This window comes from Corvus cornix, chromosome 1 (assembly GCF_000738735.6).
Source record: "Corvus cornix cornix isolate S_Up_H32 chromosome 1, ASM73873v5, whole genome shotgun sequence".
Taxonomy (NCBI): domain Eukaryota; kingdom Metazoa; phylum Chordata; class Aves; order Passeriformes; family Corvidae; genus Corvus; species Corvus cornix.
In genome coordinates, this window is record NC_046332.1 from 31,735,952 (window position 1) to 31,759,585 (window position 23,634).

General features: G+C 40.8%; 1 protein-coding gene across 12 annotated transcripts in view; it reads right to left on the reverse strand.

The window, feature by feature from the left end:
• TENM4 (teneurin transmembrane protein 4) overlaps nucleotides 1–23,634 on the reverse strand; it is a 1,362,823-nt gene that overhangs the window by 387,716 nt on the left and 951,473 nt on the right. For all 12 annotated transcript variants that reach the window (XM_039562133.1, XM_039562144.1, XM_039562174.1 and 9 more), the window contains one exon: nucleotides 4,988–5,085. The gene's annotated coding sequence lies outside the window, so the exon portion shown is untranslated. The remainder of the gene's footprint in view (nucleotides 1–4,987; nucleotides 5,086–23,634) is intronic.

Below are 23,634 nucleotides of genomic sequence, written 5' to 3' on the forward strand. Positions count from 1 at the left end.
CTGGATGGGGCTTTTGAGCCACTTGGTCTAGTGGAAGGTGTCCCTGCCCGTGGCACAGGGTTGGGACTAGGTGATCTTCATGGTACCTTCCAACCCAAACCATTCTGTTAGTCTGTGGTTTTATGGTTTTATGAAAAGAAAACTGGGATGAAAATCCCGGCATGCATAGCTGCCTTGAGTCCACAGTAAGTCAGCTCTCTGCCATGGCTGTGGCTGACAACAAGGGCTTGCACACAGTCCCCAGGGGTGGCACGTGGCACCACAGGCTGTGCTGCTCAATCAGGGCTGCAAAGTAAAGGGGTGTCAAGGAGCTTTGGCCATGGCACAGTGGGGTTCTGACCTGCTCTAGGACAATGCCACAGTGCTTATAGGAGCTACACATCTGCTGCAAGGGAGAAGATAATACAAGCATGGAGAGGGAACTGAGGATGCACAGCTCGCACTGAGCATCTGTGCTGTTCGGAGTCACTGGCTGTGACTGCAGCGCACACAAGCTGTGTTGGCCTCATGCATGGCACTGTTAGATAGGTCTATGAAGTACATTATGAGATCATCCAGAGATACATAAAGAAACCCTGAGTGAAACTCTGAAAGATCATAAAAGCAGCAAAACTCTGCCAGAGCTTCGGGATGGCTCAGCCTGTTCATGGAGGTGGGGGGTATGGCTAAACAGCTGTGCAGGCTGTGGGTTAAGCCTATGTCATTAATGCTCTCCACAGAACACATGGTTTTCAAAAGGAAGATACTATGATAGATATTTTGGTGTATTTGTTAAACCTACAAGGAGATGAGCAATAAGTATCCCTAGGGAAAGATTTCTCTGAGACACACCATATCTGCAGATAAAGGCGGTTCCACTGCTTTGAAGTTACCTCTTTTTCCAAACATTGTAGTGATGGGATCTTTGTTACTGCACTGCTGTTGTGTATCAGTTTTTTGGAGGGTGTGAGATCACATCTCCTGCATGTCACAACAGGAGCAACAAAACTGGGCTGAAAATAGCTTTCTGCAGCAAAGCAAAAGAAAAGCAAAATCTGGTGTGTCCAAGAAATACATCTGCAATTCACTTGCAAATCTAAACAGGGAGAAAACGATTGACAGACAAACAGCTCTTGTAATAAACTCCTGAGTTTGTACTGGTTTCTACAGCCGCCCCCCACCCACTGCACACTCCACAGCCAAGATGCTAATTACAGCCTTCCTGTTGTTTTCCACTTCCTCCTCTGTTAAATAATGGGAGGGGAAAGGATTATGGAAACTGATGCACTTGACAGCAAAAATAAATAAGCAAAAGAATATATAACCAACTAACTAACTAATGAATCTAGTAGTCTCCAAGACAAAGCTATTCTATCATACCTCCGGTATCTTGAGCCAAACTTCAAGGGTTATTCAAGAAAAGTGATGATCTGGCACCTCAGAGAATACGACATAAGTATCAATTAATGCTTAATTAACACTGCATGACATTGATTTGAATAAATAGAACCTTTTAGAAGGATGTCTCTCTATATTGTGGGCTGAAACAAGATGCCTTGTGGGAAGAATGAGAAGCTCCCTAGTATTATGTAACATCTCTATAGTTATAGCACCTGGAGGCTTGGAGTGTATCATGAGCCCAACATGTTAGATGCTGTATAAATATACAGCTGCTAAAGATGCTTATCTTGGATTTGTAGTGTAAACAAGAAGACATGCCATGCAGTTCTGGTGACAGGCTGATCAAGGCTAATGAAACAGGGGACTTAAGGAAATTTGAAAAGACATACATGTTGTCTAGCAGTTTCTAATTTGTTGGGAAAAGGGGATTTTTACAAAAACTTATTCCCAAAACTTTTTTCATATAAAGTTCTTGCAGAAGTCCCCAGATACATAGGAGTTGCCTTATTGTGTTAAACAGGAAAATAGAAAGGAAAAGAGTGCACAGGTTGCAGCAGAATGGCATGACAGCCAACAACAACAATCAGCGTCTTCAAGCTGGGTACCAAATGCCAGCTACCTAATGCCATCTTCCCTCACCTGAGTAAGAGTAGTCTGATCAGCAATGAGCCACAGTTTCCACTGAGAGCTGCAAGAGGAGAGCAGCTCCAAACATCATCCTGTTTCCAGATCAGTGTTGGCTGCTCCTGAGAAATACTCTATATACCCTGGGGCATGCTGTTACTTTTAATGAGACAGTAAAATAACAGACCCTATTATTTGTACTGTTCATATTCATCTTCTGTGTGCATTGAAGAGGGGCACAAAGGTGATCAGAGGGCTGGAGCACCTCTGCTGTGGAGACAGGCTGATGGAGATGGGGTTGTTCAGCCTGCAGAAAAGAAGGCTACAGGGAGAACTTAGAGCACCTTCCGGAACCTAAAGGGGGCTACAAGAGCGCTGGAAGAGGGACTTTTGACAATGGCATGGAGGGACAGGACAAGGGGGAATGGCTTCAGACTGACAGAGGTCAGGTTTAAATTGGGTATCAAGAAAAAATTATTTCCTGTGAGGGTGGTGGGGCACTGCCACAAGTCGTCCGGAGAAGCTGTGGCTCCTTCATCGCTGGAAGCATTCAAGGCCAGGTTGGATGGAGCACTAAGCCATCTGGTCTAGGGAAAAGTGTCCCTGCCCATGGAAGAGGGGTTGGAATTAGATGATCTTTGAGGTCTTTCCCAGCCACAAATATTCTATAATTCTAAGACTTCGCAGGTAGTGTTGGACCAGCCAGCATGGCATACTTGGGAAGCAGCTCTGGACAAATCCCTTGAGGAGAAAATGTGATTCCCTCATAGCTGGCATGACTGACTCCACTGCCCAGTTGAAGGTAACTGGGGAAAAATTCTGTGATTCCACAGGAAATAACCAATTTGGAGACTATTATTGACTCTGACCTTTTGTCACTACTCAGATCTCCTGGTAGCAAAAAGGTTATCAAATGCATCGTGGTTGTGAAAAACTGACTGCATTTTGCAATGAGTAGCATTTTGTAATGAAAAGAAGTCTTCAGGTTACTTTGACAAATAAGAATTCACCTTCAGTAAAAAGCTATTTAGACATGTCCTCTGAAATTCCTGTCTCTTAATAAAGAGAGCTTGCCATGTGCAGCGACTCCAAGCAATTTGAAAAGTCTTATTTTAGAGATTTTCTCTTCTTTTCCTTACTCCATTCAGTTTTCTGCCACCTCATTATACTGTTACCACTTACTAGGAAACCTTGACTTTGAAAACACTTTCTCTTTTTTCCTTTTCCTCTTTTTCTTTCTCTTTCTTTGTTTTTTGTGAGTAGTCTTTATCTTGCAGTGAGATCTTTCTCAGCAGTTAACTTTTTGAACTCTTGCTACAGACACAACATTTCAGCTCACACCAGCCCTAATACTTCCCTGCCCATGGCAGGGGGGTTGGAATTAAATGATATTTATGGTCCTTTCCATCCCAAACCTTCCTATGATTCTAAGATTATGGAAAAAAGCAATTTAATTCCTTATAAGAGTAAGTGGCTTCTCCCTAAGGAGTAAAGAACGAAGTCCAGGACATAACTCTCAGGCAGAATTTTCATGCTTTGGGAACTGCCTCTTCTTTCTTATGCCAGTATCTGTGTAGTGCTGGTGATTAAAGCACTGGTGTTCACTAATCACTTTCATTCTATCTTGCAAGTACACATTATTCTCCATCAATTTCATTTAAATATCACTTTATATTCATGGCTTTGACTTTTAGAACTCCTCCTACTGTAATTTTAACATTAACAGACATTTCTTTCTCTCCATTCATCACTTGTGTCAAGACTTCCCAGGCTGAGGTGATCATTTCCTGCTTCTTTATATGGCAGGAGCCATAACTGCCCCAGCCCTTCACTTCTAGGTGAAAAGCTCTTAAAGATTACCCCTCAGCAACATTCTCTAAGAAAACGTGTTTTGATTAGAAAGGTGACTAGATAATCTCCAGTGATCCCTGCCAACCTGAAATATTCCATGATTCTTTGATTCATGCGTCTGCTTCTCTACCATTTCCTTGTAATTGTCTGTGTACTGAACAGTTCCAGCTTTGCTTTCCTTCCATTTGCTATGTCCCAGCAACGATCTCCAAGCAACCTTCCCTCTTGATCACGGTGGGCAATGCCACCATCCTGTCACATGCCCGTAACCTTGATATCATCCTCAAGTCATACTCCTCTGCCAGATGCCACTTCCCAGTTACACTGAAGCTACAGACACATTCAAAGTATGTTCTGTGTACCATACTTCAGATAATGCCTTTCCTTGCTCTCCACCCACCTAGGTAAATCTCTTATCTGCAAGGATAAGAACGTATTTAATTGAATGTATCAATTATTGCAGAATCCCCTTCTGTCACTTTCAGCACAAATGCAAATTTGCACTGATTATATTCCCCAGATACAAAGGCCATTTTTCCAGATATAGGACTGATTTCCCTTCTCCATTTCTTTTAAAACTAGGCTGTCTGCATCCAATCAACCCATGCAGTCATTTGTCATAGTCCATGTACTGGATTTTCAGATGAGTGCTTCTGTATTTTCTTTCATGTTGCTCTCCATAAACATATATAAAACTACCATGCTAGAGTCTTTCTCTGTAGCAATATCTAAATGTCTCTGACAAGAACTAGGTTGCAGGTGTATTACTAGCATTGCCTGTCATGCTGACCAGCACTTTCTTACTAAATCCATGAGTCCCCTCTGTCTGTCACTATCTGCAGCTTCTTGATTTCTACTAAGATGTAAGTAATTTCATCTTAGTAGAAACAGAGAATGTCTATGTTTCTAGAGTGTCTGACACAGCAGAAATGAATCCATAACTGGGATTGTGATGCAAATTATCCTTGTCAGCTAATAAAGATAGACACGGGTCAATAACAGACATGTTTTAGAGAAATTCCTCATGACTCCAATCAGAGAAATCTGCTCAAGAAACATTACAACTATCATAATTTTATTTTAAACAATAAAACACAATTAAAACATCCCAGGTACTGGAATTGGTACTCACTTTTTGTAGTTGCCTTCTTAGAAATATCTAGGAACAATCCATCAAATGCTTCTTGTAGGATACTGTTTTAACCTAGACATGTGTTATTCTCAGTCTACCTGAAAAATACACAGACATAAAAAAAAAAAATCAGCACTTTGTTCAGTGATTTCAACTTATTTGCTATACAAAATGAATTAAAAAGAACTGCTGTTATATGGGGTACCTAAAGCAGTCAACTATACATTTGTGGTTCTTGCTGTAGTATCGCATCAGCACTACTTGGGTATGCTTAGTCATCTCACAGAAATAAATGCATTTGTTAAATAAACTAAGGTTTTCTATACTGCACTCAGAATTAAATGCCTGTCCTTGACCAACTACGCAAACATCCATCCCTTTGCCAAAAGAGTAATTCATCAGTTCCACTATTGTAGGTTTAAGGGTTTCCAGTTAACACAGCAGTTGTTCCTTTCCTCTTCTGTGATTTTGCAGGCTTCAGAATGTGAAAGAATTTTTTAAAAATTTATATGGTTATCCCAAATATCACCTTTCTTAAGTCTTCTTTCTTTGGTAGAGTGGAACGACTGAGATCTTACAGGGATGCCTCTTGCTGTTTCCACTCACATCAGTAAATTATCAGTCCTATCTGAGTTGCATGTGCCATCGAAGAGCCCCAGTTTAAAAGCAATGATGCATCTGTCACAAACGTGCCACACTACAAGCAGGAGGTTCAAAGAAAAGTATATAACAGTACCAGGGCTCATCTTCTGCCTCTCATTAGCTAATTAGTCTCAAGTCCCTTTTCTTAGCTCCTTTCCTTGTCTTAAATTCTTTCCTTGTCTCAAACTCTTTCCTTGTCTCAAGGAGACAAAGTCCCATCGAGACTGGGAAGGTGGAGGAGAGAACACAGCAAGAGGGTGTGTGTAGTTTCTCTGAGAGCCGCATTTGCCAGACTGATCAACTCTCCCAGGCTGCCTACTTTGTTTGATATGCATCCTTTTTACTTTCACTCTGGTGCACAAAGTTTTGCAGAATTGGAAAAAAAAAAAATAGAAGGCTGAAGGATGTGGTAGCATACTGGTAGAGAAGTGGGATTCTATGTCCTTCCTTGGCAACTTGTTTCTGCATATATGGTCCAAAACTACATTGACCTTTTAATCTTGCCAACCACAAATTAATTTTGAATCCAAGCTGTCTACTGAAAAGGAGCAAAGGTCACTTTTAAATGGCTGCTCTGCTATGTTGCCCTTTACTCCATGGTCCACATCCTTTGTCTTCCTCCCATTAATTCTGCTTCTTGAAGAACTCTCCTTGCTGCTGATTGTACAGAATCCTCGTACAGATTATTTCTCCTCCGCATGCATTTTTCAAAGCTGCATTTCATTTTGTCATTTCCTGCCTAAGGTTTCTAGTCTCTCTATCTTCACTGATTTATGTAGTGCCTCCCAATTTGGATCATTTGTGATTTTAATTAACATGTACTCTTTTCCTGTCTTTTGGCTAATGAATGAAGATATTTAAAGAAGACTGGACTCAAGACTGCTCCTTGATGTTCCCCTACTAGAAAAACTCATGTGATTCAACACATTTTCATTTATTATCTCACTTTGCTAATGGCCCTGTGGATGGTTTTTAATCAACATCACAGGGTCCTTATCTAAGCCAATCTGAATTAATTTTGTGAGTCTCCTCTCTTACTGATGCTCACTTCAAACAGATGGAAAACGAAAGCAGAAGAGGCCATCACTCACCAGAATGCTCTTCTGTGACACCTGGAAATGAGGAGGCAGTAAGAATAAATTGTTCACCCTCTTCTCTCAGGACTCTGGTAGACTTTGGATCCCCTATGATCATAACACCTATACTCCTCCTGATTTTCAATATACGTATTTTTAAACTGTTTGTCAAGGCAGAGAAGTGTTATTATTCCCACTTTGGAGAATAAGCTCCAGCACAGATAATATAAGGAGGTGGTCTGCTCTGCTCCTTTAGCAGTCATGGCTAAAAACTGAGGGTTTAAGGTTGGTCTTGAATTTACACCTGTCTTCTGGAAGTTACTGTGACATTCCTGCCTGTGTATCTCTGAGATGACCCATCAAATGCACCATCAAAGTGATTTCATCTCTTCTTAAACAAAGAAAACCCAATCAACCAATCAACCAACCAAACAAACCCAACCCAAACAAAACAACCCAAACCCCTGAATGTCAGTACATCCATATTTATATCATGACCTGAATGCCATTTTGAAAGAACAGGCCCAAAAAATGTAAAGTGATTTTGAAAAGGTGAGACTCAGGTACGCAGAACACGTAACTGCTTAACCCTAGAATAAGACTTAGAGGGATATCTGTTGGATCTGGTCCTGAAAGTTATTTGGGCCCCTCCTTCTCACTCAGCTGGGTTTTGAGATATTTCTGAAGTCCTGCACCAAAGTGTTTTAAGTTTTACAGGATGTGTATACTGGATTTGAATCCAGATCTGCAAAGTCTAAAATGTGGTCCCCATCCAGGAACTTCTTTCCTGTCAAGAGGATAATTATGTCATGTGATGGACATTTCAGCTCCAGTCACTGCTCTGTGTTCTCCAAAAAGTAGGGTCCCACTGACTACATGCACAACATCCTCCACAGTCACCTCCTGATAAACAGTTTTAACGTGGTAGTTACATTCCTTTTGGATGAAAATTAAAAACACCTTTCTGCTACAGCAAAGGGCATTTATGGCATGGACTTATTTATGTGGGTTATTTATTTTCTGAAATATTAATTGATGTTTCTGAATGAGCTCTGAAATATTCTCAAAAACTTCAAATTCATGTGGTTTTAATAAAAGCCAGCAGGATTTTTAAAAACATTGCTATTATGGCTTCTTCCCTCCCACCCTCTTCATAAATCAAAACTTGTGGGAAGAAAATAAACAAACAACACCCTACCACCCCATTAAAAAAAAAAAAAAAGAGGAAGGGAAGAAAAAGAATGAAAAAGGAAAGGGACCAATTATTTCCAGAAGCATCAGCAATCATAAAGGAACTAATCACAAGCTAAGAAATTATCTAAGGGAGCGCAGAGGGAGGTAACAATATGAAGCAGACAATTTAGAAAATATTTGCAAGAGCAAAATTTATAAATACTCATTATATCTTTTAAACACATGTCCAAATTAATATGTGTTCTTGCTTCTTCCTTTCCCATTAATATATTTAGTGAAAAAAGGTATGTAGGACAAAATATTGTCACCAATATTCTCCTCATATTAGGAAATAATTACAGTTTTTTCACTCCAAACTTTTAAACAGGGCCCAGTTGGAAACGAATTGCCTTTGACTCGCTAAAAATAAGCATAAGAAACTTAATCTAAGTCCATCACCAGTGCAATTTATACTCTACACCACTTCTGTAAGGTGTAATTAGCAGTGCATTGCTATAATTTATTATTGGTTTAAAAAGCCTGAAAATCAGATCCTTACAGCAAAATGGAAAATGGGAACTATATGCCAGGCATATTATTCTGCTTTATATTAATTCAGTTATTTTACCTTTGGTGCACATCCATCTATCCATACAAAATGAATGCTCCATTGAGAAGGATGCTGAGTACTAAACCTTTGGCTCAATTTGAAATACGAACTCTGAGGCATAGCTGCAATAATACTTCCATTTGCATTATTATGATTAACATTCCTCTGAATAGGAAGCATCCAGTAATATTAATTGCAGAAATAGTGAGATTCCAATTGTCATAAATCACTGTGCAGTGTAAAGCAAGCTCTCAGAAAACAGCACAGAAGAACTCTTTTTTTGTTTTTTTTTTTTTAAGTTCACTTCAACCTTATTTTCACCATGCTTTTTCACTTGTATCTATTGACAGGACAGTAATCACGCTTTTCTCTTGATTAACACATTCTTTTCAGTAAGGTCCCAAACAGCTTTCACATGAAAGGTTGAATCCAACAGAGCATGTTTTTTCTCATTAAAGACTTAGCATTCACCCACATTAATTTGTCACACAGATACTTCCTGTCTCACAGGAAGGAGAGTGGCCTTGAAGCCAATGTTCTTAGTCTGATCAGAAGCTTTCTCCACAAAAGTTGAAATGAAAGCCTTTTCAAAGATGATGATTGCTGAATTAATTTATTAAGTGAAAATATGGGAGGGGAAATTGTACACAGTTTCCCTACTAAAGCACAAGGAGAGATTTTGCCTTATTTGAAACAATATCATCACTAAATCTGCACAGTTTTATTGAAATTTTATTTATATATTTATATATTTGTATCAAGTCAACATTTCCCCTTCACTGCCATTTCTTTTCTCTACAGTTAGCAAAACTGTCAATATTCATTGATTCATCAAAGCAAGCAACCCTGACATTTGGTGCATCAGCTTTCATCTGTAACAGGCATACAATGCAATGATTTATTTTGATGTATTACATTGTACCCTAAAGAGCATCCAAAAATAAAAATGCTTTCATTAGAAATGTTGTGAAAACAAGGCATCTGCATCAGGGACCACACACAAGGAAAGAAAAATTTCTTGCCACCTGTGCTCTTTGATCCAGACTTTGATTGCTGGATTGCTTTGGAGTTTGCTTGCTTGGGGGTTTTTCAGACATGTTATTTCCAAATATATCACATATTCAAAATGCAACTGAGAAGTCTAAGTGGTGTTCAGTGCTGGAAAAAGCAGAACTTTTCCCAGCTAGTGTCCTGCTTTGGTCCATTCTTGATTAACTCACAATAGGTGAGATGTCCCTGAATTATTGTGGTATCAACTGAGTTCCTAATGACAGTGTCCACCTTGCAAGAAAACGCCTTTCCTGAGATGGTGATTAGTGTCACCTTCAAAGACGAGAAAAGGTCACTGATGGCCTGGCTGCCTGGCTGCCAGTGGGAGAGTGAGGAAAGACCATGGACATGCCTTCACCAAGCACTTTCATACTAACTTGCATTTCTGGTCAAGAATGCTTTAGTCCCCATCTCCGGGCCTGAGTGGAGGACCCCACAAAGCAGTTATACATTGTAATGTAGGAAATATGTTCTAACTGCAAATAATCTTTTAGCAGACATTTGCCATTAAGCACAAGTTTAAGTCTCACTGGGGACAGCAGAGCTTCAACGTGTGCTTGAAGTCAAGTCAAGCCAAGCCCTCAGAGGGCTGTGGCTGAATAGGGACAATCTAATGAGCTGGAGACACTTAGGACCAGGATTAAATACATATATGCCTACATATACCGGTCGCTGCTGCTTCTGATTGTGTCTGCACATTTCTCTCCAGCTCCTTTTCTGTTATCATCCTCTGCTGTAAGTGATGATGCTGACATGGCGACTAAGCGGAGCAAGGCAGGAAGCGGAGACAACGCACCCAGAAATGAGCTGAAAATCATCCTCCCAAATAAAGCCCTGCTCACAGGACAACATCTCATTATTTTATTCCCCCACAGAGAACAGAAAGGCATGGCTGATGTGTTTGGAGATCATAGGCATGTTCCAAAAGGCAGCAAATGAAAGCAGAAGAGAATCTCTTTGGGTTATGCAGAGCCAAAGGACACCTTTCTGTAAGATGGCGTTTTGCTTTGCAGTACTGAAGCCCAACCACCATAACCTTCTCACTCTCTACAGCTCCCTGAAAGGAGGTTTTAGCAAGGTGAGGATTGGTCTCTTCTCCCAAGTAACAAGCAACAGGACAAGAGGAAATGGCCTCAAATTGCACCAGGGGATGTTTAGATTGAATATTAGGGAAAATCTCTTCACTGAAAGAGTTGTCAGGCACTAGAACAAGATGCCCAGGGAAGTGAGCAATTTTTAACTTCATCAGCCAGAATGGTGCCCAGTGGAGTGAGTGTTTTGCACATCCCGGTCTGTTCCAGTTCTGTAAGGGCCATTTCACCGTATTTTTGTTTTTCTGGCTTTGTTTGGTTGGGTTTTTTGTTGCTTTGGTTTTGTTTTGTTTTTTTTTTTTCCTTTAAGAGGGGTGAAGCTGTTTTTTAAGTGGCTTAATAGAGCAGGTTGAAAAGAGGTTGCACAGTGGAGGCTTCTCAGAATTAAGATAATTTTCTTGGTGTGTAGTAATTTCAAGTGAAAAACTGGATTTCTAGGGAATGATAGCACAAGTAAAGGATGTAGAATGCATCCCAGCAGAATTACATTTTAACGTTCATCAATGAATTGCAGTCCTGTTCTCTTTGTATACCAAGCTCCTCTTTCTCACTTGTTGCAAGACCACCAAATATGCTTTGTGCGAAAAATTAGCTGTCATGTTCTACTTTTAACTGTGCCATATCAAAATCCATTTGCTTGCATATGCTTTGGTCATCACAGATTTATCTGAGCTAACTTCAGACATCTGCATAATAGAAGTTAAAGAGCTATTGGCCTAGACTAAGTTAGATGTCTAGTTTTAGTTGCATGAGTTACCAGTCAGTGAGTCTCACCCCAAGCTATGTTTTCTCAGTGCAAATGAATAACCACTCCACCAGTCACTATTTTAATGTTGCATTCACAAAGGCTGAGCAGCATTTCAGTAATGACACTGTTCAAAATATTGCAGTAGACCATAATAACAAATTTGGTAAATAACTTACTTTATCAAGCCAGGAGAACTCAAGGACAAAATATCCAGTTCTGGCCAACTGAAACAAAGAAACAGGGCATTTCCATCTGCCTGAAAAGTTGCAGCCTTAATTGAGCTGCTGCTGTTGTGGAAATTTCACTCATTGAACTTAGATTTCAGGTGGTCAAAGAAATTGTATCAAAAAGCAACTTCTCTCTCATAATCAGTCCTCTACTTGCAGAGTTTAAAATTAACACCCCACACTACTACTAGGGTAGTGAGGCACTGGAATAGGCTGTCCAGAGAAGTTATGGATTCCTCTTCCGTGGAAGTGTTCCAAGCCAAGTTGGATGGGGCTTTGAGCAGCCTGGTCTAGGGGAAGGTGTCCCTGCCCATGGCAGGGAGGCTGGAACTAGACAATCTTTATGGTTCCTTCCAACCGAAAACATTTTGGGATTCAATACCCATCTGATCAAGGCTGGCAAAATGTTCTAGAAAGTCATCATTCTTGCACATGTGAAACCTTTCTCTGGATCTTACTGCAAAATTTGCTTTGACATGATCATAATCCATATAGCAAAATTCAAAGCATTAAAATATGCCTTTTGTGCAATAGCATGACCAAATGAAGTATTTTCCTGGTCTACTGTGGAAAAAAAAGCCTTCTTTGGCTTCTGGATCATTTTTTCAGCTACTCCTTTATCTGTGAGAAAAAATATTTTTTCTGTTGAGTTCTTTTAGTAACTAAAACCATTTCTTCTGGCCTATTTGTACTGCATATTTAAAATGTCACTATAAAAGAAAGAATTTCTGTATTGCCTAGAAAAGTATCACAGTATGTTGCCCAGTTCACAACAGATGTTTCTGTAATTGTTGCTTGATTCTGTAGTGGCTTCAGGTCTTTTAGCACAGCCTTGACCAGCAATAAAACGTAATCTAACCATCAATACACTTTTCGTTAAAGCTGTTAAATGGAAGGAATAGTCTTTCCTTTTATCCGTTGCTGATCTATAATCCAAAACCCTTCCAAAGCTTTAAAAGGATGGGTAATTGCTGCCCCTATTTTTTTGGCCAGTGGGAAGGTAAGCCGACATTGAGAAGTTTAGAGGAGCACAGCTATTGAGCTCAAGGATGGAAAACTTGACCCTAATAACAGCAGGAAATTGAGGACTAAGCTATATGGACCCCACGTTTCTTTGTAAACTATGAATACTCCTGCGTCTCACCTTACAGATCCAATCTGGTAATTTTGTAAGTTATTTGTACATCTGAACTTTGACATACTCTGGCTTGGAAATGTTGAAGAGAATTGAGACTTCATTGCAAATTTTTTATTCTGCTTGCCACTGGTAGTACTTTCTCCACATAAACTCCACTGAAACATCTGTCTTGGCAAATTTCTGAAGAGTAGAATACAAAATGCCAGACACCAATGATTAACAAGATATACAAAGTGAAAGCCCCAAGTATAACCATTGCAGCATATTAATGGTACCTGAAACGGATATTAAATAATCTTTGAACATATTTTTAAAAGCTCTTTTCTCAGAAATTAAACAGTTATGTAGCTGCTGGAGTGGACCAACAGGTAGACTGGGTTAGATAGTTCTGCACTACTTGGGGGCCTGAAATGTTCTTCTGAACCCATTCCTTAATTTGTAATTGAGTTACTGGGGTAAATGAACTGCTTGTTGCATTGATAAGAACAGTACCGTACGAACAGAGGGCAAGGACACTGTTCCTGAATCTGTCTGCTTCTGTGTTGGGAGGATGTGCTCCTCAGCATTTGCTCTTCACTTGCTGGTGGTGTAACATTGCTGGAGAGGGTGCTGAGAAAGGTGTACACTCAAGGTGCATCATGGAGGGGCTTCTGATTCCCTCTCCTGTGCCTCTGCCATCGCCTCTGCCTCCAGCTCAATGTGATCACACCCCAAGGCTCAACAGGCTCAAAGAGGTACAGGCAGTGGTTTACCTGGGTCTAATCAAGGATGCTTCTGACCCTGAGAGATGTCACCACTTACGTCAGGCATCTTCTGGGCTGGTGGGTCTGACACTTAAGAAAGACCTGCACCTTTCCAAATCAGCAAAGTAAGGCCGGGTTGGATGTCCTGGGACATCCCAAGTGAATCAAACCTTTAATTCATCAGAGAATACATTCATAGCTGTATCCTATCTCTGCAGCCCATGACATGTTATGTCTACCCCATTGCTGCATGCCTGATAGCCTGTTCTGTTGGCCCTCATGCTGAGGCAAATGTAGGCATACTGTGACGTCCTCTCTGGAAACCATGGAAGAATTTACCTCCTGCATTTAGGCAACGTACTGACATTTGAATGGCTTTAACGAGGGTCCCCACTGCAAAGGAGCAATCAAGGTTAGAGCTATGGAAAGGTTTCCATTTGCGATGACAGGAGAGGTCTGTCACCTCTGAATGCCATTTTCTCCCTGCTTTGCTTACTCTAAAAACCCAGGGTGAATAATTTAGATATTTCTGGAAGATTCCAAGAATGAGGTGGTATTAGAAAAGGTCAAAGCATTCAGATTTATTTATGTGTCTGGGCATACACACACACAAAAATGTACCTACATATATATACATACACACACACACACATATATATGCATGTAGTGAAATTTTCTGTTATCAAAAGAACTACAAATAGCACATGAGGGCTGAACAGCTGGAGCTAGATTGGTATATTGTACTGTACTGTACTGACTCAGCACAGGAGTATTTAATTTCCTCTCAGAGCCGAGATGCCTCTCCTTCTCAACTGGAAAGACTGGGGTAGCTGAGCTGCCTTTGTTTTTTACTGAGTACCTAGGATGATGCTTTGTAAGGAAGATGCTGTGGATAAGAATTGCAGCATTTTCCTTAATTTCCCTTAGAATAAATTTAAAAATGGGCATTCAGAAGAAGTCAAACCTGACAATATTCACACCCAAATGCAAAAATCCCACTCAGTTCCTAACTCTGCCAGAAACAACTTCTATGCCATGAGAAAAGCCCCATCACTAACCCTCATTTCAGACCTTCTTTCTGTTTAGTGCCTTAATAAAACAGGAACACATATTCTGTCATGTGCTGGGACTGCAAGAAGGAACCTGTTTAATGAGATGCCATAACAGCCCCTCCACCTGACTTGTCACAAGTATCTTTGCAGCGGTGTTTGTATCAGGAAAAATTCACTGAATTCAGGAGTAGTTCACTGAATTACCTTTTATAATCAGCCTTATTACCCTCCCATCCCTGCCCAGTTAATAATTAGTATAAAAATAACATTTCTGCCTCCATAGAAAATTTGGAATTCTCTAATGGCAACAGCCCCCCATCCAGGCTAGCTCTCAGGACAATATGTGGTATAAATGACATTAAGTTTTGACTTGAGCTACTCTTCCTCATTCAATTAGCAAGGAGGGTGTCGAGCTAATGTTATCATCTTGAGTAAATTGATGGGATCTTTCCCTGCACAATAGAAGCTGAATAAAAGCAGAGGATCCTCATGCATCCCTCTTGCTCAGCTCCCAGGACTATACCCCTCCTGCTGCTTCATAGTGTAGATTGGCATTTTACATCTTATCACCAGATCTCCACCACTCTGAATGAGAATGACCATCCTTCAGACCAGGTTTTGCAAAGCAAACCTATATCCATAGGAGCAATTAGTCCCCTGCTGTGAGTTTAGACATGTCAACTACACTGCAGCTGCTGTCTGTTGCCAGCACTAAATTTTCCTCAGTAGTGGATAAACGTGTTTAAAACACTTTGATCTTCTTTATCTCAGCCAGGAGATTTGAAAGCCTCCTGGTTGAACAAGTTTTCTTTTGGGTGAAACTCCATCTCATCCACCATTTCAGTGCTGACCTGAAACATTTGTGCTTTATTTACTGGAGAGGCACAGTCTTTTGAAATGGCTTCTCACATCCTCTCAGGAAGACTTTTTTTCATTCCCCCTAACATCGAACTTAAGTAATGGTACTTCAAACGGCAGATAAGAGGCACAAAGGGAACTCAGTCTTCTACGCAGCAATTCAGAACCATCTTAATCTCCATCACACACCTTCTGATTTTCTTTTTAATCTCCCACAGCACAGTGTGCACCAAACACAGCTGAAAACTTGCTATTCAAGCTGCCTTATTACTGTTACGCTACAAAAACTTAACTCCTGTTTGGAATAGATGAGCACAAATGAACTAAGACAAGGGAACAGGCACCTCAGATGTGGGTACAGCAGAGTAGATGATGGGAGATAAGAACCAGTGACAGGTTGAGGTTTATTCTGTTTTCTCACTTCTCAAGGAACCACAAGTGAACTATCAGTGATGTGAAGCTGCTGAGCAGGGAGAAGCACGGGGTGACTGTCAGGCTTACTCTTTCAACCACTGCAGAATTCCTGATTTTCTTACCCAAACTAACTCTTTGCTTCTTTGCCCACCATAGGGATGGTACAACTGTGAGTGGGGAATCCAAATAAGATCTCATTAATGAAATTATTTATCTGAGCTTTGGACTGTAGATTTATTCATCACCAAACTGACTAAATTTACTCACATATAAAATGTTACCTCCTTTGATAAAAACAAGATTTACACTACTTGTAAAGCTGATGGAAAGAGGCAAAGAACAAACCTTATTGCAGCCTTTCAGTACTTAAGGGTGGCTTATAAGAAAGATGGGGACAGACTTTAATAAGGCCTATAGTGATAGGACAAGGGGTAATGGATCTAAATTGAAAGAGGGTAGATTTAGAGTAGGTAGAAAGAAGGAGTTTTTACAATGAGGGTGGTGAGACACTGGCATAGGTTGCCCACATAGGTGGATGCCCCATCCCTGGAAGCATTCAAAGTCAGGATGACAGGGCTCTGACCAACCTGGTCTAGTGGAAGGTGTCCCTGCCCATGGCAGGGGGATAGAACTAGATGACCTTTAAAGGTCCCTTCCAACGCAAACCATTCTGTGATTCAATGATTCCAGAACGAGCCCAGAGAGTTTAACTGATATTAAAACTTTCTGGATGTTAGGACCATATTAAAAGGGCTCTTATCAAAATACTTACTCATATATGCAGACAAAGCATTTTCCTTCACCCAGTATGTGGTGTTGGCAGTGACACAGAAATAACAGAATAAACAGAATAATTAGAGACTTTTTTTCACAAGGGCTTGCTCCCTAGGCATGATTTTAATACCACAGACAATCAGGGGAGTTGATAGAGAGACAGATAACTGAGTCAAAACTTAGGTGAATTTTGTTTCTGCTGCAGTTTAAGTGCTCCCACCCTGCACCAGCTGGTTTTATTACGCAGGTGGATGGAATGTGTTCTGCTCCATTTCCAAGGGAGCCACACAAGCCCAGCATAAATCAATCAGCGAGTACCTTGAACCACACATATTAAGAATGTAAGCAAGAGGAATTCCAAAACGAAGCATGTTTAGACAAAGAGGCAATTATGGCATGGAGAGGAAAGGAGTGTAAAAATTTCATCTGGAATCAGGGATGGAGCACAGTAGCTCAAGGAGGTGGAAAGTCTGATTCTTTATTTATATAGCCTCATAAATGGGGTGATTTTAATCCCCTGCATATGATATAGCAATATCTATTAGAAGTGAGTATCACAGACAAATTCCCAAAGAGGATTTAGGAGACTGGTCTTATAATATCCACACAGTTCAGTGAGCCAGATTCAGTCTCATTTACAAAGAGTCTGCCCAGGTGTGCTTTTATGGACATTGGAGTTACACAGAATGGAGGCAAATGATACATAAACGTCATGGGTTTGCACTGCAGACATAGGAGGGGTGAACAGAGCTGCTCGTGTCCCTGCATGCTGCAAGCTTGGTCATAAAAATGCATTCCCAGTGGGTCAGCACCTGTTTAGATAAATGGTTTACTTGAAATACACAATGCAGGAGAGCTTGCTCATTTATCCATATGGCACTAACACGAATTGCCAGCTGTGGCCAGTCGTCCAATATGTTCTTTCTCCATCTATGACATATGAAACCATATGGAATCATCTATCCATTAGGAAGAGATCATTTTCAGACAGGAAGGTTTTCTGACACAATTATTAGCTGTGGCGTTCTTGACCAGGAACAGGCTGAAATAGGCAGGAAACAAAAAGAGGCTTATGTTGTCTTAAAGGGTCATGTGAAGAATTTTCTGTTTTTAAATCATCTTTCAAGCTACTCTTTTTTTTTTTTTTTTTTTAAAGAGTGCCTTTTATCTCTCAGCTTAATGTCATTCTGCTGCATGGGATGCCTTTCTCTTCACCCATTTCTGCAGTGAGTGATCGTGGTGCAGGAGGCAAGTGGTTTCCTTGGAGCTGGGGTTTGATTGGGGCCAGCAGGCAGGTACGTGACTTGCTGAAAACAGCCTCTTTTAGGAGTAACTGCTGAGCACCCTGTTCAGCAAATAAGTGGTCCCAGTCAAAGAACTGCGACTCAAATGTACTTTCTTCCCAAGTGTCCTTGTCTACACAATGTAGACTTTGCTCTGAACCGATGCTAATCACTGTATATCAGCATAAAATCAAAGGAAAACAGTGTCAAAACAGAGTCACTGGCTGAATTCAATAATATCTTTATTGAGACAGAAAATCCTATTAAGGCAGTTCGCCTGCTCTGAATCTGGAATAAGTCAATTACTCTTGATTTACACCAATGCAAATGAGATGAGAATCTGCCCCCAGAACACTTGCTAGCTATGCTCATTGACATGATCAGAAGTACAGTGTTCCCTATAATCAGCCTTGGTTTACCTCTAATGGATATAAGCAGAGACAAGAGCCTCAGGCATTTCAGGCTGTGGAGTAAATAGCTGATCCCTGTCTGCCTGTAGAGTATGCAGATTATGTATGGAGAATCAGAGAAGCTTATTTTGGAAATTAAGCAGCCCCCAAATGAGTCTGAAAACCAGAAATATTTCTTAACCACAGCACTTACACATACAGGACCTCTCCTCCCATAAGCATCATTGTACCTCACCTAATCCTGCAGAAACCTTCTGAGTTAAAACAGCATGCAAGGAAAATAAGCTCTGACCTGTAGTACAGCCCAGACTATCCACGGAACAGAAATATAGCATAATTACTACTAACTTTAGAACTAAATTGGAAGTAAGAAGTTCTTTCATCTAGCACCCTGATACTTGAAACGAGGTTTGGGCTCTCACATCCAGTCATTACACAGACTAGTCAGTAGACAGTTCAAAACTCAGTTTTGCAAAGTGCACACTCAATAGATGGTGCCAAATACAGGGGTAACTTTGTAAAGTGACTGGTTACTGTCTTCTGCTCAACACACCAGGGGCCCATCTCCAGTCCTTTTCACCCTCTTCCCTTTTTATAGGAGCTGAGGATATATACATCCTTTGAAAGGATTTAGACCTGGGTAACAAGTTCTGTGCTGTCCTACTGACAGTGTCACATTACATACTATGAAAAAGAGAGATAGACAATTGCTTGTGGTTCCACCACAAGCCACAGTGCTTAGGGAAGTAAATGGGAAGCCAGGATGAAGACAATATACATATATTTCTAATCTATCTATCTATATATCTGATGGTTATCAGAACGCAGTAAGAAACACCAACCAAGAACCTTTGCAAGCAGACTCGAAGCTACTCACAGCATAACAAGGCCATTTAATGCCTAGTAAGTGGAGATTTCAGGCAACTTTTTCCTGGCTAGAGGACCATATGCAGAAGGTGAAAGCAACAAACACAGTAAGTGAGAATTCATATAAAACACTTGAGAGTATTTTAGGCGCCTATTTACAAGCAACATAAAGCACCTAAAATCAGGAGCCTAAATCCTCTGCTAGCTAGTGCAGAAATTTCCTGATAAAGTAACATTTAAAATTAATATTTAACTAACAGGTGGCATGGATAGCCCAGTAATTGTCCACTTTGCTGACCAAACAAGGAGGCAATGAGTCAGTCTTGCCTAAAGACAGCACTAACTGGGAAGCAGGATACATGGATTTGTTTCCTGTCTATATGGAATGAGCTCCATACATTAATATTTCCAGGGACATTAGCCCAGTTTTCCAGTCCTTTTCTGACTCTCCAGTTCAGCTAATAAAGGATGCTGTTGACCATCTACTAGCCACAAGCAATTGTTCCAGCACTTCTCTCTTTTTCCCATGAGCAAGGACAGTTTTGTGATGAAGCTGATGCTTATGAGATGTTTCTGAATAACATTTTCTTTCCCTAGCTACAATACTGAGCAGCACTGGCATACTGGCATCTCAAGAGGTTTCTAGCATTCCAGCAGTTCAGCTTGAAGGTTGTGATCCCAAATGCAATCATTTGCTTGTTTTTGTGACATCATGACAATTGTTCTCCTGCTGATGATTTGCCTTCCTTTGGTCCTTTAACTGCTTATACTCAACATGCCTTCATCATGCATACCTGCAGCACATGCAAACATCTCACCAGAGGAGCAGTTGAGCTCAATGCCATGCCATGCCGTGCCCTAGTAGTTCAACCCATTGTTTTCCCAGCTTTGAATCCATACCAGCAATCTTCTCACTCATATTTGTCACTCACTTCCAGCTACCAAGTCAACACATCACTTCAGCTCTGACATGTATATCTCTACTTAAGGCCACAATTCGGATCAGAGAGCTTCTTAAATCTACAGAGTGTATTGGTTAGGACTGAGGAGATCACAATCAATCAAGAAGTGATAAAACAATATCATTCATATGCTTTGATGCATTTTTATGTACAGACAGAGTGTTTAAATCGTACAGATCCATAGAAATATTCCACATAGTCACCAAAAGTTTATAAATTGGCATTTGCCGCTTTCATAACTGTATTTGAACAAAACACCCTAAAAATTCAACAACATTTAGAGATTGCTGCTCCAACCTAGCTTATTTGCTGGGAATTGATGGGATTATTTGCTTTGTTCAGTCTTTTTCTGTTTCTACACCTCCTACAAACGAGCGCTACGCCACTGGTGCCAACCTAAAAGAGTATTCTGAGAACACGCATAGTAACAGAATTTATCTCAAGCACAGAGCTTTGTCGATATATAAAGCATTAACAAAGCCTACATGCTGCACAAACCATGCTACCAGTCTTGAGTAATAATCTCCTCTACAAAAAAGTTGCCTTCCCAGTTGCAGGAGCAACAAGCTCCCGAGCTGCCCATCAGCTGATCTCAGAGCCACTGCACTATGATCTGGAGAAAGAGTCATCAGAAGTCGTCTGCTTTAGTATTTGTCACATTTAGCCTTTAAAAAATTTCTGGAGGTACATTTATATTCTCACAATTATTTGAATATCTCTGGTCACGAGTTGAAGCCAACTTGTCAAATGTGGCAGAAACTGTATCAAACTGTATCAGGACCTGTATTCCTTCTTATTTCTGTTTTATTTAGTGATTAGGAAGAAGATACTCAAGACACTCTACAAGAAGGATCAGACTAGAAGTGTTCTTTCAGGCTGCCAAACTAAGATCCCAGCCAGCTCCTCTTTGAGAAGCCCATGGCACACTTACTCCCCAGAGCTGCAAACAACAAGGCAGACCTTTAGACAGGTGGGGTCTAGCTAGAGTTACCCCTGCTTTTCATTAACTTCAGTAGAGGTGCATTGACACTGACATGGAATTAGTGTGAAGAGTAGCTTGTCTCTTACTGTAGCAGGCAAATGCCTGTCCAGATTCAGGGATGATACCTGCATCTTGTCCACTGCCACCATTCAACAGAATTATGACTCATCCATGCCTCCAATTCCTTTCCCACTTGTCTACTGAGATGGGATGCCTTCTGGGAGAGGGTCTGTCCTACATGCCTTTAACTGTGGACTGATGTTGGATGAAACTACAGCAGCATCAAACTGCTGTGGTTGTATTCAAATATAAATACTCAAAACAACAGCAAAATGTCTACATCTGCATACTATCTTTTCTGTGTGGGAAAGGGAATAAGCTGCAAGACTGAAAGGCAGGTCTGCTGTGATGCAGTCCCATGGTTTGTAACAGTACAGTTATTTTAGCAGAATATTTATATTCTCAGAAGACATAGTTATACTGCTAAAAACTTCCAGTCTGTGCTGGAGTAGAATCCCTCACAATGCTGCTGCAATCCTGGCTGGTACCTTTGGATGTTACTGCAATGGAAATAATGAATAATAAAAAGTAATAATTGAATGTGAACTGCATGCACTGGGCCGTCATGGGCAGGCAATACAAATGACTTGCAGAAATTCTTCCTGCTCCTCTGTATTCTGCTCTTGGTGACAAGCTCTTTGTCAACTTTTCCTTCACTGTTATAGCAATGAAAATGTGCATGTGTGGCAGCTAGTAACTCAAGCTTCCCATGGGGACAGTTAATTCTCTGCTCCTTGGTCCTGTGCTTATTTCCCTCAGTCACTTTTCCCCTATGGATCCAGTAACAGAGCAGAAAACGTGCCGGAAAGAGAATGAGAGCAATAATTAACCACAAGGAATGAAGGAATGGGACTGCTTAGAAAGTGCAAGGAGGAATGGCATGTCAAACAGCAAAACATCACTGCTTAATGGTTTAAACAAAGAACATGAAAGCCTTGTTCTTTCCTTTCCAGTGACACAGGAGTCTCCCTATCCACAGAAATATCTCTCTGTTAAAGGATAACATTAAACAATCCAATCTTTAATAAGCCACTGGAAACCCAGAGGCACAAGACAGACTGCCTTTGTTTATCACAGACCTTATATGCTCAGAGGTCTTCAGATGAATGAGGTGCCAGACAGCAGTCTGGGGGGACTGGGGGTATTAACTCAACACCCTCCATCAGCTTCACAAAACCATCTCTCCATGCACTCAGACCCCACCCTGCCTTTCCCACAGTGGCTGAGAATAATGAGAAAATTATTCCAAAACTATAAAGACTCTAAAATAAATCTGCTTCTATCTGAAAGTCAGATTTTATGCCATACATTTATATTTATACTTTATGCCATATATATACGGAATCCACATCCAGAGGAAAAAAAAATCATAGCTTTTATGAGTTCAACAGCAAAACTCCAAAGGAGTTACTCACTTGCCTAAGTAGGGGCTTCTAGTTCTGTTTGAGATCTCCTGGGGTATCCCACAGGTTGTTGCCCACCTCATGTCCACCTCTTGGAATACCTTGTGGCATCTCACATAGCAGTGAAGGCCTGTGTCAGATACCTGAGCTGCTCTTCAGTCTATTCCGGGATACAGTTTCACCCCAAGGTTAGTTTGTGATGAGATAGCAGAGTTTGCAGAAAGTTTTCTTTTCTTGCTTGGTTCACACTGGCAATTAGTCCTCGGAGAACAAAACACTACAGAGGTAGGACAAAAGCATGTGAACAGCATAGAGCTCGTTTACTCTCTGGCTGGCAGCATGGGGAGCAGATAGAGCCTTTAAACAGCAAGCGTCAGAAGAAAAACTCTTAGGTCTGGATGTCAGGTCTTAAACATTTTTCTTATTTGTAGGCTGAAAATTCAAAATTGTAACCAGTTAAATAGGGATTTGCCTAATGCCTCATACAAAGCTCACTGAGTTCTTCTCTAATACCAGTTCTACACCTGCATGACAGTGTTAGCTTCCACATTTGCAGCACTGGGGCACTAGCTCAACCTAATTTTATTGCAAGCATTAGAACAAGCTGCAGAGATGTACTCTCAAGAATTGGAATGTTTGAAGATTCATCCAAATCCTTGATTAAGACAAAGCAACCCCAAGCTACCTGTTTCATATTTCTCTTTCAACACCAAACTAACACATACGGGAAAAAAATGAGGCTTGTGCGCTTTTCTTGAAGGTGGGCAGGCAGGTTTTGCTCAGAACTTTTTTACATATCCAGCTCCAAGTGCAGCCACCTGGGAGCCACCTGACTCCCAGGCTTGGTGGAACTCATGGCAACCTCCCAAGCACCTCATATGCTTATTCTAAGAAAACAGAGCCAGTCTTTATCTTTAAAAGTGAAGCAACCCAGAGCTCTGTCCCATTAGCTACACAGGAAAGGTAAGTTCAAAAACACTTTGGCAGGGAATGCGTATCTGACACCTTTCCTATGCATGATGCCTCACCAAACAGGTTCCTAAGCTAAACCACAGTCTATGATAGGATTTGGTAAAACAAAAGG